This window comes from Syngnathoides biaculeatus, chromosome 17, assembly GCF_019802595.1.
Source record: "Syngnathoides biaculeatus isolate LvHL_M chromosome 17, ASM1980259v1, whole genome shotgun sequence".
Taxonomy (NCBI): Eukaryota; Metazoa; Chordata; class Actinopteri; order Syngnathiformes; family Syngnathidae; genus Syngnathoides; species Syngnathoides biaculeatus.
In genome coordinates, this window is record NC_084656.1 from 9281978 (window position 1) to 9299732 (window position 17755).

Genomic DNA, 17755 nt, shown 5'->3' on the forward strand with positions numbered 1-17755 from the left:
GGTGTATATTCTCTTGCATGTGTCTATAGGCACACACCCATGGGTTTCTTTCATTGGGTGTGGGACTGCTCACTTTTTGCAACAAATAGCTCATGTATACGCAAATTGGTCATGTATTTGCCACTTATATTCTCATTCTATAGACTTCTATGATCACTTAGTCAATCCCACCACATTCCAGTTGTATAGCCATGTTTACAATCCTTGTCTTGAATGCTTGTTCTCCTGTCCTTGTCCTTCAAAGAGTGTAGTGTGACAGTCTCATGCAACATCCATATGTAATGTTGGTTGTAGATATGGAATGATTTACCACTCATTCTGTTTACAGTTAGCGTTGTGTTTGCCTTTGTTTCTCTCAATCCTCTAGAAATTTTGCTCTGATCGACTCTTTTCCTTAATAAAACGTCAATAAAATGCAAAGAAAACAGAGAAAGCTCAAAAACTACACTGTGACACAGTGAAACCGCCAGCATACAGGGTGTACAGTTTCCCCAATCTGCCTGATCTAAGATCCAAATACGGCACACACACACACAAACACACACACATTAAAGTGAATGTGATGCACATGTGTGCATGAATGCAAATGTTGTGTGTGCATGAGCGCCAGTGATATACATGAGAATGTGATTGATATGCGTGGGTGACCGTCAGTGACATGTATGGATGAGCGCCAGTGATGTGTGCGTTAGCACCAGTGACGTGCGTGTAAATGTCATTGACATACATGTATGACCGCCGGTATCATGAACGTGTGAGCGCCAATGTTATGCGTGTGTGAGCGTAGGTGACATGTGGCGCGTGAATGTGATTGACATGTGTGCATGAGTGTCAGTGACATGAATGTGTGAGCGCCAGTGACATGCGTGCATGAGTACAAGTCACGTACGTATGAATGTAATTGACGTCACTGTGTGAGTGACATGAATGCGTGAATGCATGTGTGTGAATGAGATTGACGCTTGTGTCCGAGTGACAGTCACATGTTCGCGTTCGCGTGTTTAAGTCTTTATGAGAGCAATACTTTCAGTAGTGCATGAGTATTTGAATAGTGTTTATAGGAGAATTGACAAGTGTTCATGAGTGCACTTGAAAATGTGTATATGGGAGCATTTCTGTACTTTGTGTGTGAGAGCATTTTATAAGTCAGCGTGAAAGATAAATAATAATAATAATAATAATAATAATGAGCTGAATAATGTCCCTAACAGCTTCTTATACAAAAATGGTGAGAAATATTTTTTTTATACAGGACATGTATTTAGCTTAGAGCAGTGAATATGACTTTTTTCCGCATATAAAGACTACAGTTGCCCGAAATATCCACAAACGGGTGAATCTGCAAATGTTCAACAGCAGATATGCGGGGTTTACTGACTTGCTCACGAACTAACAGTGTTCAAAACATGAAATTTTTGTCCTTGTCTTTCAAGTAGTGAAAGAACTCAAAAGATTTCCGGGACAGCAACTGTTTCCAAAGGTCAAAAGAGGACATCCAAAATTTGTATTTCTACCTTCACTATCACCATGTGGTGAACTTTCCCTTAAGCTGACAACAATAATGTTTGACAGTAGTGAAAAACATAAAAATGTATCTGCCAGATTGAGCTTACAAAATATTTGTGTGGGAGCTTTCGGAGCATTTACTCATGACACCACCGAGACATACGTCAAGAAAACAAAGAGATAGAGAAATCTCTGTTACTCCATGGCAGAGCACCTATAAGCCTGAGGATAAAAGTGCCAGGTTTTCTCCAGCTGTCTGCCATGTCGAAGCGCTAAAGCAGATGCACTGTCATTGAGTCAATAGCTTGCGCCTGGCACATTCAGGAACTAAAATGTCTAAGCATGATTAGACATTCAGGTAAGAAGCCGCCAATGGATGGAGCATTATCTGTATGGAGGATGTGGAGAATGGCGCACAGCAGCAGCATTTTTTGTTGCCTGTGAAGTACACAAAAATGTGCTTTGCTATTCCTGTCAGCTAGAATGATTTTAACTATGTATTTTTATGAACTAATTCAAACAATATGTTGAATCAGCATTGAAGTTTAGAGTAAACAAAAAAAATAGGGTGGTTTAATATGGAAGTAAATATGTGCCACCAGGATTTGAATTAAAAATCCCACAGAAACTTTTATGCTCTAAAATTCACATAGTTATTTCAAAGTGATCCCATTTTCAGTAGCTGTATTTCAGTTTAACTGTTCAATGTTAACAAATTCGCCATATAAAAAAATTCAACCTTTAAAATTAAAACGCAATATTTTCAGTCTCCTGAGATTCAACTGGCTACCATTCGCCGTCTGAAATTCAGCGCCTAAATTCAGGGTTAAGAACGCAGGCTTACTTAAGGTCAGAACCTAACACCCAGCCAATACAGTTACGCTTTCTTAGTCACATGACGTCACATACAAAGAAAGCCCAACTATTTACTTATTACTTACTATTTACTTACTTACTTTATTTATTTACTTCCATAGTTTAACTAAAACTTATGAGGAAACTGAGTGTATGAACTTTTTTTTTTTTTTTTTTAAATCAGAATCCATCCATTTTCAGAGCCATCTATCCTCAAAAGGGTTTTGGGAGCGCTGGAGTCAATCCCGCCTATATTCAGGCAGTACACAGAGTACACCCTGAATAGCCAATTGCAGGGCACATATTAACAAAAAAACATTGGCACTCACATTCACAACTACAGACAAATTAGTCTTAAATTGACCTACCATTCATTGTTTTAGGGATGTTAGAGGACGCTCGAGTGCCCGGAGAAAAGCCACACCCTTGACAGGGAGAACGTGGAAATCCCACACAGACGGGGCTGGCATTTCAACCCAGAACCTTAGAACTGCGAGGCAGATGCTCTCACGAGTCACCCACCATACCACACTTTTTCATAATAATATTTTACAGAATGTTTGAAATTCCTTTCAATGGTAGTGTCTTTGATCAGAGTACAAGGGTGGGATGGATTTCTACAAGACCATAGTAGTGAAGTCATAATTATAATAAATATTGGAATGAAAAACAATTCTAGGCCATCCAGCCAGTTTATTCTGCTAAATCTAGGTCAGGTTTTAGGGGGCAGAGAATTCCCGATTTCCCTCTCCCCAGTTCCTTGGTCTAACTCTTCTGTGGGAAATGTGGGGTAAAACAGGCCAGCCAAGAGATATTAAGTCACTGGTGGTCATCACCAGGTCATTCTGTATTTAAGGGTAACTGTTCACATTGTATGTTGCTACATGGGGCAAGAGCAGCGACAATGCTCCAGTCACACGGAGATCACGGCGTCCTCTTCCGCACAGAGAGGTCTCTATCCAAGACTCATTACACCACATTTCAAGGCAACGAGAGAAATCGCTCTGATTAGTGGTGAATGAATTCGAGTGTGTTAAGACCACCCTTTTTTAAATATACCACCTTGCACACCTCCATGAAATTACTCGACCCACACAGATTTCCCTGAGTCAGGAAAATAGAGGATATAGTCTCTATGATGTCCTTGGCCTTAGCTGAGGACACCTCACCAGGGAGGTGTCCAGGAGGCATCCGTCTAGGGTGCTCAAGCTACTGTAGCTTGTCTTGATGCAGAGGCGCTGTGGCAGGCCGTCAATAGAAAACCATTTCTGCTTCAAACACCATAGGCTGGTTTGATGTTGAAAGATAAAGGGGTACATTTTTTAGCATTTTTGAATAAGTCTCACTTTTATGAGAACAGGAAAGTAATGCAGCACTTTGCCTCAATTGCTTTAAGTTGGTAAAAACACAATTCTTGGAAATAAATTCAACAAATTCTTCAACCATTTTTAAGAAATCTGAGTTCATGTGGTAACAGAAGAACTTTTTCTATGTTAGTAAACTATTTCAATCATCAGATACAGTGTATCCACCCCCACCCCCTTCTTCAGACAGCAAAGCAATTCAGAGTGAATCAACTGCACCTCAGCTGGTTGCTGCCAAGTCGTGCACTACATTATGACTCAGTTGCTTCAAGACAATTAATCGACAAAAAATTCCACACGATAAGACAGTATTCTTGATGGCCAATTACAGTAATCGATTATTATGCCCATCCCTACTTCAGTATCTATTTTTATTATTAATGGCAAGAGTTTATCAGCTGGAATAATGATCTAACTTGAACTCCTAATTAGCTTTTGACATGTATAAAACACAAATAGCACATCTTTTACAGTTGTTACTTTTTAATTCTACTTAGATATACTGCTTCTTGTGTGTGCTTTTGTGGGGGAATGAGGAGATGACTAATTCAAGGACCAGAGAGATTAAAAGGAAAAGGCATGTTGTGACCAGCACAATGTTAAGAAGTAAATTAATGTGTCCAAAAAATGTTCAGTAAAATAAATACATAAATATATGGATATACCATTAGTGCAAAGGTAGATTTTTGCGTAATAATATTCCTCCATGGTTAAATAGTTATTAATTTTAAAAGTATTAAAAGCAAGAAAAAAAGAAACTTTATCCTTCATTTCGCAATTTAAAAAACAGATGTCTCAATAAAACTATCTTTCCTTTGAAATACAAAAAAAAGATGAAAAATTCCAGCACCTATACCAGTAATATACACATAGTATGTACTCTGGTTTAACCCCTCTGGTAAACAAAAAAACGGGAAAAAAAATGGTGAGCAACAAATTTAACAACATCGTCTGATGTTATTTGAGATGTCTAGAGAATCTGAGTTTCCCTGCTGAGTAGGAGATTTTCATCCTTCCATATTCAGCCAGAACTCGCTAATTGAACCATAACTGCCTCGCATTCCCTTTTGGCTTTGACATTTGATGAGTAGACAGGCACTCCTGATTACAGTTTGACTTTAACATTCAAAAATGATCCCATCAACTTTCCATAATAAAGTTTAAAGTGATTTTAACCTAATGGTTCCCAAACTCTTTTTCTTCCTTGGGAATAAACAAAACATCAACACCACCAACTGGGTGTAATTTTTAATGATAGGTTTTCACGATAGTTGATGGTTGCCCCGCACCACTCCGCTGTCACACAATGCTGTGCCCCTCAGTTTGAAAACCACTGGTTAACCTAATGTAGCGAGCAACCCAACTGTGCATATTGGCTAATGAAAATTATTCATATGATCAAGCATTGCCATCCAAAATGTAATTCACAAGCTCTCTTGCTAATTGATCAGCATAGACGAAACCCATTTATCACTTCTACTACTGACAACTTCAGCTGCATAATGAATATTGTGGAAAATGACATTATTTCCAAAGATAAGGAAGAAGCTCAAATCCATATCCATATATTCTGTTAGTGTAATTAAAACTGACAAGACATGTTTCCAATTCATGCCTTGCAAGAAAGAAGAGATGAACTGTCTTCAAAAATTCAGACATGCAGGTATTTTGGAAATGTGGGAATAAATCACTGGAGCAAAAATGCATGAAGAAGCAAACTCCACTTAGCAATGAATATTCGAACATAGAAGCTCCGAGCTGTGATGCAAACATGCTAAACAATAGGCCTTCGTGACGCTCACTTGAACAAACTGCTCTTTGGGAATTCACCTGATCTTCACCAAGTCCGAACAGTATACACTTTATCTTACACTCACAAAACTAAAGCTACATAAAAAAGTTACTAAAATTCTAAATGTACTTCACTGGTGCACTCAGCAAGCAAAAACAAAAGGCAAAGGAATGGCAATTTAAAGTGAAGAGAAAGAGTCCATTAAGAGCAAAAGAAAAAGTAAAACACACACTGAGAGAGCTAATCCTCTGATGTCTCGTAACCTGAGGTCTGACTTGCTCACCTCCCCTCAAAAAGTGTATTGGTTAGAATGTTAAATATTAGTTTTTGTTGTGTATTCAATGAAAAATAGGTAGAAAAGGAAATGCAAATCATTTCCTTATAAAGACCAATCAGTCAAGCAAAAGCATAGCAAGCACTAAACCCAATGGTACATTAGTAAAAAAATTACAAAAAATTAAAATATGGTTTCTCTAGGAACTGTAGCTTACTGTTGTCAGCTTGATTCCCAGTGAATCCCACTGGCTGCCACATGTTATATAAAATCTTAAATGGCGGCCATATGCGCTCCAGCCCTCGTGCCCCAGATTAAGCATGCCAGCAGATGGAATGGGGAGACATGATTCAGTGCATTACTCCACAGCTCCAAGACCACTTTAATGACCTATCACGGCACGTAGAAGAGACGAATGGCACAGCGGACTGCATAGGAGGGAGGAAATTGGAACATTGGTGATTATTGCATTATGGGGTTCCTGTAACCCAACAGGTTTGGGTCATATTGCGTAGGTTCGCCACACACGGGTTTTACGAGATGACAAATTCTGAAAGTATATCTAATTTAAATCATACATAATTACACGTCACTGATGTCTTTGCATTTCTGTTGGGGAATTAATCGTAATGCCTTTTGCACTTTACCCAACTCAGGTTGTCACCCAAAAACAAGAATACGATAGGAGAGCCTTCACAATGTGTTTCGATTTTCGCCGACAAAAATAGGCAACGCATACTGTATTTATATTGTTGTGAAGTGGAGGCTTTTACCTCAGTTCACTCATTTCAAAACATCGTCACCGCGCAGATAAAAAAAAAGAAAAAAAAGGAACACGTGATTCTTCGAAGTCACAAAAAGAGAAAGCTCTGATTCGCGAGGAAGTTTTGCCCATGAAATATTGATGACGAGCGAGCCCAGTGTCTCGTGTCTTTGAGCGACGTCTGTGCTCGTTAGCCACATGCAAGTCAGAACCTCATGAATGTGTATTTATAATTAAGCAAATGCAATAATGACTCCAAACGTTTTACAATAACTCACATTAATTTGGACCTAAAATAGAGGGGCATTTGTCCAATTTTCTTTATTTATCTGTATGGAAAAACAAAAAGTGTCTTTTCATGGTATATAAAAAGACTAGAGGATCTCAATATGAATGTTCTGAGGTATTGTAATGCCAGTGTTGTATTGGGCAATATAATACTAAAATAGCAGTGGTCTCCATGGATCGACTTGAAGTTCCCACAAATGATGTCATGTTGTTGTTCTTGTTAAGGATGAATACGGTGACTTGGAACCTATACTAGCTGACTTTGGGTCAGGAGACAGGGTCCATCACAAGTTTGTCCATTATAACATAGAATCACTCACATTCACACTAATGGACAAATTTGACTTTGATAAACCTGTCGTTCATGTTTAGGAAATTTGGACGGAATTTGAGAACCTGGAGAAAACCAGCATAAACTCAGGGAGAACATGTGAAAGTCTACAAAGGTGGAGTTAAAAAAAAAAAAAAAGGTTTATTCCATCAGTCATCAATCATCATAGAATTATATTATGGATAATAACTTTGGAGCAAGCAAAAGTTTAATAGATTCAGTTGCCAATCCAGACGACTGCAACGCTTTATTCACTTTGGATTTATAGACTACAGGTTGGTTTTGGACAACAAAATAAAACAGCATTTCCCTTGAATATTCATCACCTTCGAAAAAAACTAAATATATTTAAAAGAAAATGAAAAGACTTCTCTTCTGTGCTGTGTTGGCCAATCTCTGTTTCAGCGACTTGGCGAATTGCCCTAAAATAAAATAAAATTAAAGGGGGTGTTCAACCCCAAAATAAATCAAAAAAAGTAAAAAAATAGCATTCTGTTAAATATTGCAGTCGTGAAACAAGTTTGGTGAAATCATCACCATCTGCAGACCGGAAGTTGTGTCGAAGTGTGCCTGCGAATAAGACACATTATTGAACTGTGTCATCTTATAGATTGGAGAAAGTGATCGATTTGATCATTTAATCCTGTGTAGACCGTGACTGAGATGGAAATCATATCAGCAACCAACAGAGAGAATTGTAGCAAAAAATAAATTATTTTACATCAACTTCCTGATAAAAAAGCAGATCAGGAAATCCAAGGTGCTTGTCATTGCTAAATATTTATGGCTTGATTTTCCTAGCAATAAAAATGGGCAGAAATTGGTTAACATTCATCACATTGTCGCACATACAGACTGTCGCAAGAATGAAAACACTTAAAAATAGCAGCATCCATAACAAGCTGATGGAATGTTTAAATAGATTTAAAATAAAAATTAAAAGATTTTTCATAGCTTTAACTAAATTGCAGTTGATTGAGTATTTAGAATATAAAGTTTTAACACTTAGGAGTGAGTTTTTTATGCAACAATCATTTTCACAAGATTGGAGTAGAACATAGTTAGGTCCATGTTTCGGTTTTATGGTTGCAAATTGGTTGACATTGCAAAATGCAAAACACAAAAGTGTTTTTCTTTGTGTAAATCATAAGAGACATAATGAGAAGCAAAATAAAAAAAAATTAAAAAACAGCACATCGCAACCAGTAAATCGTCTAATGGAATGAGAACTTTCAAATACATAAAATAATGTATTCAATTAAATCTTTTACAATAATATGCAACATAAAGCTTTTGTTGAGAAAAATCTGCATCATCATATGTTCATCTTACATGACAACGTAATTTAGCAATGTAGGGTGGGAATGTACTGCGATAAGGCATTGAGTTGTTTAAAAATGTGTTTTTAAACAAGTGTATCACTCTACACTCGAGTCATTACTTGAGGTCCTTTAGCGACAATGATACTTGTTAAAAGTGTAGTTATGGAGGCAAGGACAAGTATCTTCAAAGCACATGCTTGCTTTTTTAAAAGTTGTTCCTTTTTGGAATGATACTCTGGGTCTGTGCACCCGAAAAAATCTGAAATGTAGTTTAACACGCCTGCTGCCACACAATCAAAATAAAGCATTTCTTTTAATCCCATTGTATACTCAGCATTTGTCTAAACACTGCTTTAACGCTATCCAGATTTGTAATGTGTATTTTTGCTTTATCAGAGCTTGAATTTGTGTTCTGTAGGATATTTTGTTCATATGCCGCTCTTTTTAAATGATCCTTTTCCCAAATGCATATTCTGACACCTTTGGCCTTTTCAGTTTCATATAAAAGTCAGGAGAGAACTGATCACCCTCATGTTATTAGCAAGATGTCACATTTCTTTGTTTGCTTTGATTCATCATAAATGTTTTCTTCAAGTAAAGACGTCGTTTTTTCTGGTGCTCAATCGAATGAAGCCCATGTTGGAACTGTCCAAAATAAGTTCTTTGATATTTTTATTATCACCAAACAGGAAGAGGATCCCCCTCCCTCCCACCTGCTCAAAGACTCGCAAGTCTTTTTCTATCTCCTTTTGGGCTTCCTAAAACATGATGTATTTCAATCACGCTGAGCCGTTTTTCCCCTTTTCATCGGTTAGAGATTTTCTTGCACTTAAAATTTTATAAATGGCTGTCACACTCACGCTTGGAATTAATGTTGACATCTTCAAGAGTTTTGAGCCCAGAAGTTCAGGAACATGTTTTTGTGGTTTTCACGTGAAACACGTGCTGCATGGTGAAAACCGCAATCCGAGGATGAGCGCCCTTAGCTGCAGAGACCCAACTGGAATCATTGACTCCTCCCCACCATGTTTTTTTTTTTTTTTTTTTTTTACTTTTGAATAGAACTGTTAATAGTTTTTGGCAGTGTACAAACAGCAGAATAGTTCAGTGTACAAATTGCCAAAATAAGAAAAAGATGATGATTCATACCAGGTAAGATCTTGGGTTTTAACGATAATAGAGAAGTAGAACAGCAAAGTTTCACAAACTTTGTGATGTTAGTCAGTTAATTTGGGGAACCAAATTTTTTTTAATGAAATTCTCAGCAACCTGATGCCGTTTTGATTGTCCTTTATATTCAAAGGATAGAGCACGTCAAAACAGAAAAATGTTACTTCCAAACTGAATCAGTTACTGTATTTCTTGTCCTTACAACATTCAAATTCAGTGATGACAAAATGAGACTGGGGGAAAAAAAAAAAAAAAAACTCATTGGGGGCAAAAAGTGGTGGCATTCTTTTTCATCCACTCCCTAATTGTGTCTTTGAATGAAAAAATAAACACAGGGAAGTCACAGCGGGCCCACTACAATATCTCCTTGGACTTGTTTTTGCAAAATAAGCCAAAATAAAATATAAAAAAATAAATACTGAAACCCACATATATTTTGTATTGGAATTGGTTGTGTGGTGTACGCGTTTGTCCATGCGTGTTGAAAGCAATGAATCCTCCTGTCGCAAACAAGACAGCATCGGGTTTCATGCTTTGATGAAGGATAAACCTTTAATTTGCAGCCATTTGTTCCACTACCGATTTGTTCAGGATGACTTGAATAATACTTCAAATGCTGCAAGAGACGGACATAATAACGGTGATGTCAGCTCGGGCTGTTCGTCTCGCATGGATTTAAAAAAAACAAAAAAAACAACAACACATGACAAACAGGAAAAAACAGAAAAAAGGAGCATTAACTATAGGATGAATGTCATATGTATGAACACAGCAGAGATAATTAGAGACTATCAACCATCTCATCACTTGTCAAACTATTTTTACATGAAAAGGTAATGTTAATGGGATGTTATTCTGATTAGTACAAAGTATGACTGCAGAAAAATGTTGTCTAAGATGCCTTTCTTTTTTGCTTTTTCTTTTGATTTTTGCTGCTTTAGTGACAAAATAAAACTAAACTCACGCTATTTTTTTTTCTTTAACATTTTATGGTGAGACGCTCAAAGAAGCTGGCCGCGCCTCCCTTGGCGCATGTTTTGCTTTCTTTTGACTTTCTGTCTCATTTTCTTGTGACGCTTAATCCAAAAGATGCTGTTAAAATAATGCTCATATCTGACAACCTAACTGTGCGTGTTTTGCCTTTGGAATTTTTTTCACCTTTTTGTGGGATTTCAATTTTAAAAACGGATGCTAATTAGCTCCCTGGTCACCTTTTGAGACTGCCGAACCTAATTTAGCTTTTTCTTTGCCTTATGATATATTTAGGGATCTCGTTTGATGCATGTCCCATATCTGATATGCACAAAAATGAGTGCGAATGCATAAGCATGGTGAATCTTCATTCACTGACACACAACATTGCTCTGTGTTCCTGAAGCGCATCAGCAAATCATTACCCACTAAAGGGAGAAGCCTGTGTGTGTGTGTGTGTGTCTGTTTGGAAAAAAAAATCTATGTGACACATGAGTAAGCACAGCAGAGAGAGCTATGCTTGATTTAAAACATGCATGTGTAAAAACGTCTACCATACAGTTTGCAATCGTATGGTTATATTTCAGTCATTCATTTCACCCTCTCACTAACTGAGGGGGAGTTAGTTTACTCTTTCCTCCGAAGGGGGCGGCCGCGCCACTCGCTGTGGAGAGGCTTACCGGTTTGCTCATGCGAGGAACAGAGCAGTCACGAGGTTCGCAATCAATCAGTAAAGAGAAGTTTGCCTTCTATGCCTGGACATACTTTCACATGTACAGCAATTGTATTATACTTCCGTTCAGTTTTGACAAACAAAGAATGAGTACCGGATGTCTTTTAGGCCAAATTTTTCCTGCTCCTGTTACAATTCCCTAACATCTTAAAGTGCCACTGTCAAGAAATGTATGATTTTTAGTATGGTATTAATGAAAAAAAGGCAGCCGGAACGGACCCATCCGTTTTTTTTCCCACCACACAACATTATTTTAATGTATATGTCTTTTTGTCACTCCTGCCGTGAAAATCCTCTCGAGGGATTTGTTTTCGAGAAGAAGCAGGAAGTGACATTCGTAGCAGACACCCACTCAAGAGGTCTCGTCTGTTTGTACTAGTTTTACCTGCTGGAAGGAAGCTCTTTGTTCCTTCATGTTAGCCAAATGCCAGGTCATTATATTGCTGGATATTGTTCGAACACTCAGGAGGATGGATTCATTCTTAAAACTTTAAAAAAAGACCCAATTCATCATGAAAAATGGATTGCACAGGTGCAAAGGATGAGAGCTTCATGGGTTCCAAATGACAGGTAGGTGTGTATACAGCTACTAAAAAAAAAAAAAATAATAGTTTTGGGGTGGATGGGACGTAATCCTCTCAGAATGTAACAAAAGATCTGCACAAGTAGTCAGGGGTGCTAAATGTGTCTATTGTTAGTTAGAAGTGATTCGCATATCATCTAAATATGGCTCAAAACGATAGAGTAATATTTCCCTGGTCACATCACTCGATTGTGAGATGTTCTCTTCTTTGAAAAGAGCTCCCATGTCCCATAGTAGGTGGCACAGCATGTTTTCAATGGCAAATGTCGCGGTGTGACGAAATGACCACAGGATGCAGGCAATATGGCTACCACTTGCATGTCGAATGAGACTTCCGCAACTTTGTGCATGGATGACGCGCTCTCCGCTCATTTATTTTTCCATATGGACATTGAAGTGAATGATGTTATATGTATTTTTCATTATCTATTTTAGAGTCTTTATTGGCATGACACTTCACCTTTAAATTATTGCACATAAACATTTAGAGTTTTCCCCATGCCCAGTAAATAATATTTTACCACCCAAAATTGGAATTAGCAACTTAATAGTGTGAATTTGAAAAAAGAAAGAATGTTTCCTGAGCTCAATAAAGTCCTTCAAGTCCTATTGTGTAAAAGTACAAATAACTAGGTCTTTTTGTAATCAACTTGTTATAAAGTAAATACATGACTATTAGTTATTCATAAGATGATGATCTGTATTGGGGGGGGGTAAATGCCATTACCCCCTCGCAATAAGGGAAATTTGTGAACAATGAATGGCCAATTTACCGTAACAATATAAATACATTCTAGGTATGGGTTGTTTTCTGCACTTTTGACTTACATTTTTTTAAACACCTGAAAAAACACAGATCAGCTCACTAAAAAGTGCAAAGTACAAAGTGTATAAAAAAATTAAAGCAACAACTGTAATTAAAATCTGCAAAATAGTTTGTACTTTTCAGTAGCAAGTTCCCACCAGGAACATTGATTAAAAGTGCATATATGTGAAATGTTCTTATGAACCAAATGGGGTTTGAAACCTCTAAAAATGGTTCAATATTTTTTAATGAAATATGTAAAACTAACTTCACTGATGTCAAAATCTCAAAGAGAAAAGGGTAATTTCTAACTTTTTTTTTAAGTTAGGGGCTTTATTAGAACACATCTAAATTTCTCTTTTTATTTTTGTTGCTTTTATTGTGAAATGCAGCCTTACTTGTATCTAGGAAATGGGAGAATAATACACTGTGGTGTGGTTAAACTATGTTTGATTAAAAGGGCAAAATTTCATAAGATGTGTACAGCTTTTCATTATGTTCATTATCTATGCAGAAAGAAAATATATATTTTTTAAAAAACATTTTGGGCAAATAAACCATACACTTTTTCTTGCAGGCTTTTAGAGTGACACTTGATCCAGAAGATGCTGTGAGGTAAGTGGACACCAAACTCATATCATATCTCCTATTTTTTATTCCTTTGGGCTTTCTGTGCCAACGCAAACACACTGTTTGCCTCACTAGACAATTTTTCTTTTTCTTTGGCTTGATTTTAGCTGAGATGATGTCAGTGCACAATGAGGCTGTGTCATGATCCTGCCGCTCCAGCACGAGCTGTGCGGGTGCCCGCGCGGGTGCACTGATTGGGAGGTGCACACCTCCGCCTCATGCAGCCTGATTATGCTGTGGATTTATATGACCCCGATGACAACTGGCCGGCGCCAGTTCGTTGATCTTCATGTCCCGTTCGTGTGCTCCGGTATCCCTGATCGAACCTGTGTGTACCGACCTTCGCCCGTTCTCCGACCACCCTTGTAGGCCTGACTCCTTCGTTACTTCTGCCTGCTTTGATTGTTCCCCTGTGTACTGACTCCTGCCTGCCCGCTCACCTGCTCTCTTCGCCCGACGTCCCAACTACCGCTGCTGCACCGGACTGCCTGCTCGATCCCCGACCTCGGCATATAAAAAACGTTTCTCCTTGAACTACCTGGCATCGTCTGAGTCCTGCATTTGGGTCCTACTCTCGTTCCGATGGGACGTGACAGAACGAACTGGCCACAACACGACCCAGCAGGAAAGACCCGGCGTCGCCGGGACCAACGCAAGTTAGACCGTCTGCCGGAGGACCAAGCCAGTCCAATCCGGGTAGGCTCCCTGACGTCCTCTGCTTCCGTGTCTTACGCTCCGCCAGCGAGGTATTAATATGTCCCAAACACGACCCGTCCGGCTCCTCATATTGTTCTGGACTCTGACTTTTCGGAATATGAGGAGGACCGTGATTTGTATGACCGGGTGCCTGAGTACGACTCCGATGACTTTGATTTTGAATCTCTTTGCCCGGCTTTTCATCCCAGTCAGTTTGTTCCACCTCCCCGCGTTTCCAGCACCCAAGCGTCTTCGCCCAGTAGGTTGAAGTACACCAATCCGTATGAGGGAACCCGCTTGGCCATCTGCCCTGGACCTCCGCGTGCGGGCCAGAGGAGACGCCCCGGCCGGGCGCTCCCTTGTGCCTCCCGCTGCGCGGCAACTAAGACATAGTCCTCGCCAGCAACGGCAAAACCGGTGGTGGCGAAGCTTCCAGCCCAGAGGGAGGAGGAGCCGCCAAATCACGAGGCGTTCCGCCACAAAATGCGGGCGGAGATAGAGTGGCAGAGCGCCGAATTGGTGGCTCTCACGGCCCAGGTCCGGCAAGGATTGGCGAACCAGCCGAGCTACGCTGACGTCGCAACGGCGACGGACTCGCTTCTGATGCAGGTTCACGTGGCAGATGGAACTGACCCGCTCCCGAGACACGCCCACGTGTCAGTTTCGACTGACTATCCGCCGACTCAGGTTCACGTTGCCGTGGAAACCGACCCGCCCCCTCGCCAAGCGCACACTGCAGTGGGAACGGACTCGCCACCTGGTCAAGTGCATGTCGCAGTGGGAACGGACTCGCCACCTCGCCAAGCGCACATAGCTGTGGAAACTGACCCGCCTCCTCGCCATTCCCACATTGAGGTTTTGGCTGTTCCGAGCAGAGTTCACGCGGAAGTTGGAACTGACCCGCTCTTGAGACACGCCCACGTGTCAGTTTCGACTGACTCTCTGCCGACGCTCGTTCACATTGCCCTGGAAACGGATTCGCCACCGCGCCACGCCCACAATGCTGTTTCAACGAATGCACTGCAAGTTCACGTGGCAGTGGGGACCGACCCGAAGCCGCCTCACGTTGCTGTCCAGGAGGTGGCGACGTCTCCACAGCAGCTTCTCGTCCGTGCCCTGGAGTACCAGTGGCGACCGGTCCGCGGTCGTCCCCTGTTCCTGCTCCGACGGCGACGGGCAAGTCCATATGTTCCTGTCCAGGAGGTGGCGATGGTGTCGCCGCCTTCTCACGTTGCTGTCCAGGAGGTGGCGATGGCGATGGGGTCGCCGCCTTCTCACGTTGCTGTCCAGGAGGTGGCGATGGCGATGGGGTCGCCGCCTTCTCACGTTGCTGTCCAGGAGGTGGCGATGGCGATGGGTTGCCGCCTTCTCACGTTGCTGTCCAGGAGGTGGCGATGGAGAGGGGGTCGCCGCCTTCTCCCGTTCCTGTCCAGGAGGTGGCGATGGCGATGGGGTCGCCGCCTTCTCACATTCCTGTCCGACAAGAACTACGGCATGGGAGGTTCTCGTCCGGAGCAGTGGTCTGCCTCGTTCTGGTGCCTGCTTCGCCGTTTGGTTCCTCACAGAGGTCGTCCGCCCAAATCGCCCCTTGGGGACCCTGGTGGTTGGCGTCCGGGTCGTCCTCCTGACCTGTCCACCCGGACGCCTTGCGTTTGGTGGCCTGGATGGCCACCAGACTGGGGTACGGGAGGGTGGGGGTACGTGCCCTCCTCCGGACACCCCTTCAGCCCACCCCTGCCTGTGTTTTTTCGTTTAGGCATGTCCGGGAGCCGTGCCTTTGAGGGGGGGGGGGTACTGTCATGATCCTGCCACTCCAGCACGAGCTGTGCGGGTGCGCTGATTGGGAGGTGCACACCTCCGCCTCATGCAGCCTGATTATGCTGTGGATTTATATGACCCCGATGACAACTGGCCGGCGCCAGTTCGTTGATCTTCATGTCCCGTTCGTGTGCTCCGGTATCCCTGATCGAACCTGTGTGTACCGACCTTCGCCCGTTCTCCGACCACCCTTGTAAGCCTGACTCCTCTGATAGTTCTGCCTGCTTTGATTGTTCCCCTGTGTCCAGACTCCTGCCTATCCGCTCACCTGCTCTCTTCGCCCGACGTCCTAACTACTGCTGCTGCACCGGACTGCCTGCTCGATCCCCGACCTCGGCATATAATAAACGTTTCTCCTTGAATTACCTGGCATCGTCCGAGTCCTGCATTTGGGTCCTACTCTCGTTCTGATGGGACGTGACAGGCTGAGCGGCAAGTTGCCAGCAGTTGGTTATGGTCAGGCGAGGTCGTGAGCGTGGACTTTGATCTTATAATGGTAATTTCTCCCATGGATAACTTTGTAAAGCAATTTGGTCTTCCCAAACAGTATTGACATGTTCTCAATTCTTGTGCAAATGGTGTCCCTGCAGTGAAGCAATATGATATGATCTCATCCAATTAGTTATTATTTATAAAAACATTTTTATTTTCCTTTCGGCTTGTTCCATTTGGGATCGCCACAGCGTGTCATCTTTTTCCATCTAAGCCTATCTCGTGCATCTACCTCTCTAACACCCACTGTCCTCATGTCCTACATCACAACAACCATCAACCTTTTCTTTGGTCTTCCTCTCGCTCTTTTGCCTGGCAGCTCCATCCTCAGCACCCTTCTACCAATATACTCACTCTCGGGGATCTGAACATGTCCAAACCATCCAAGTTTTCTTTCTCTAACCTTGTCTCCAAAACATTCAACCTTGGTTGTCCCTCTAATGAGCTCATTTCTAATCCTAACCAACCTGCTCACTACGAGCGAGAACTTCAACATCTTCATTTCTGCTACCTCAAGTTCTGCTTCCTGTTTTTTTCTTCAGAGCCACCGTCTCTAATCCGTACATAATGGCCGGCCTTAACACTGTTTTATAAACTTTGCCCTTCATCCTAGCAGAGACTCTTCTGTCACATAGAACACCAGACATCTTCTGCCAACTGTTCCACCCCACTTGGACCCGTTTCTTCACTTTTTTATCACACTCTCCCTTGCTCTGTATTGTTGACCCCAAGTATTTGAAGTCATCCACCCTCACTCACTCTTCTCCCTGGAGCTTCACTCTTCCTTCTCTGCCCCTCACATTCATGCAGATATATTCTGTTTCATTTTGGCTAATCTTCATTCCTCTCCTTTCCAGTGCATCATTATTTATATAAATAAAAATGTGAAAAATAAAAGGCAATTAGCTAAGTTTTAACACATTCATCCATTTATCAGATGACCAGGTAGATGAAGCTTTGTTCATTTCATTTTCAGTGGTTGCAAGATTTGCCTGTAGCGTTTGACAAATATTGGGTGGGGTGGGGGTGGGGTTCTGAACTTCAATCTACGATTACAGTTCCATTAAATCATCGAAAGGAGAAATGATTTCAAGGTAACTGAAGCAAACAACGAAACCACAAAAAAATACATTCATCAAAGGTGAAAAGCAAACTGGCCTGTGTCTTTATATTAGTGATTTTACAACTACTTGTTTGTTTGTTTGAATCAATGCCTCACAATGGCATAAAATTTCCACTATTCATAAATGTAGGGACAGGGAAGGAAAGAAAAGTACAGTAAAGCCTAAAAACTGCTGCAACCTTAAAACTGAAAAAAAAAAAAAAAAAAAAAAAAACATCTATATCAAATGTGGGTTTAT

The 17755-nt window shown here is 41.1% G+C and overlaps 1 protein-coding gene and 1 long non-coding RNA gene across 11 annotated transcripts in view; one reads left to right on the forward strand and one right to left on the reverse strand.

Moving 5' to 3' along the window:
- brinp1 (bone morphogenetic protein/retinoic acid inducible neural-specific 1) overlaps nucleotides 1-17755 on the reverse strand; it is a 168667-nt gene that overhangs the window by 85995 nt on the left and 64917 nt on the right. The window contains exon 1 of one of the 10 annotated variants that reach the window (XM_061801368.1): nucleotides 9356-9507. The exons of 8 other annotated variants lie outside the window; for them this stretch is intronic. The gene's annotated coding sequence lies outside the window, so the exon portion shown is untranslated. Of the gene's footprint in view, nucleotides 1-2729; nucleotides 2869-9355; nucleotides 9508-17755 lie in introns of those variants that run through there. One more of the 10 variants, XM_061801369.1, reaches the window with a different exon arrangement.
- LOC133490826 (uncharacterized) lies at nucleotides 9547-17329 on the forward strand. The gene is made up of 4 exons (XR_009792294.1): nucleotides 9547-9647; nucleotides 13336-13373; nucleotides 13496-14084; nucleotides 16151-17329. It is a non-coding gene; the product is annotated as an uncharacterized LOC133490826 (long non-coding RNA).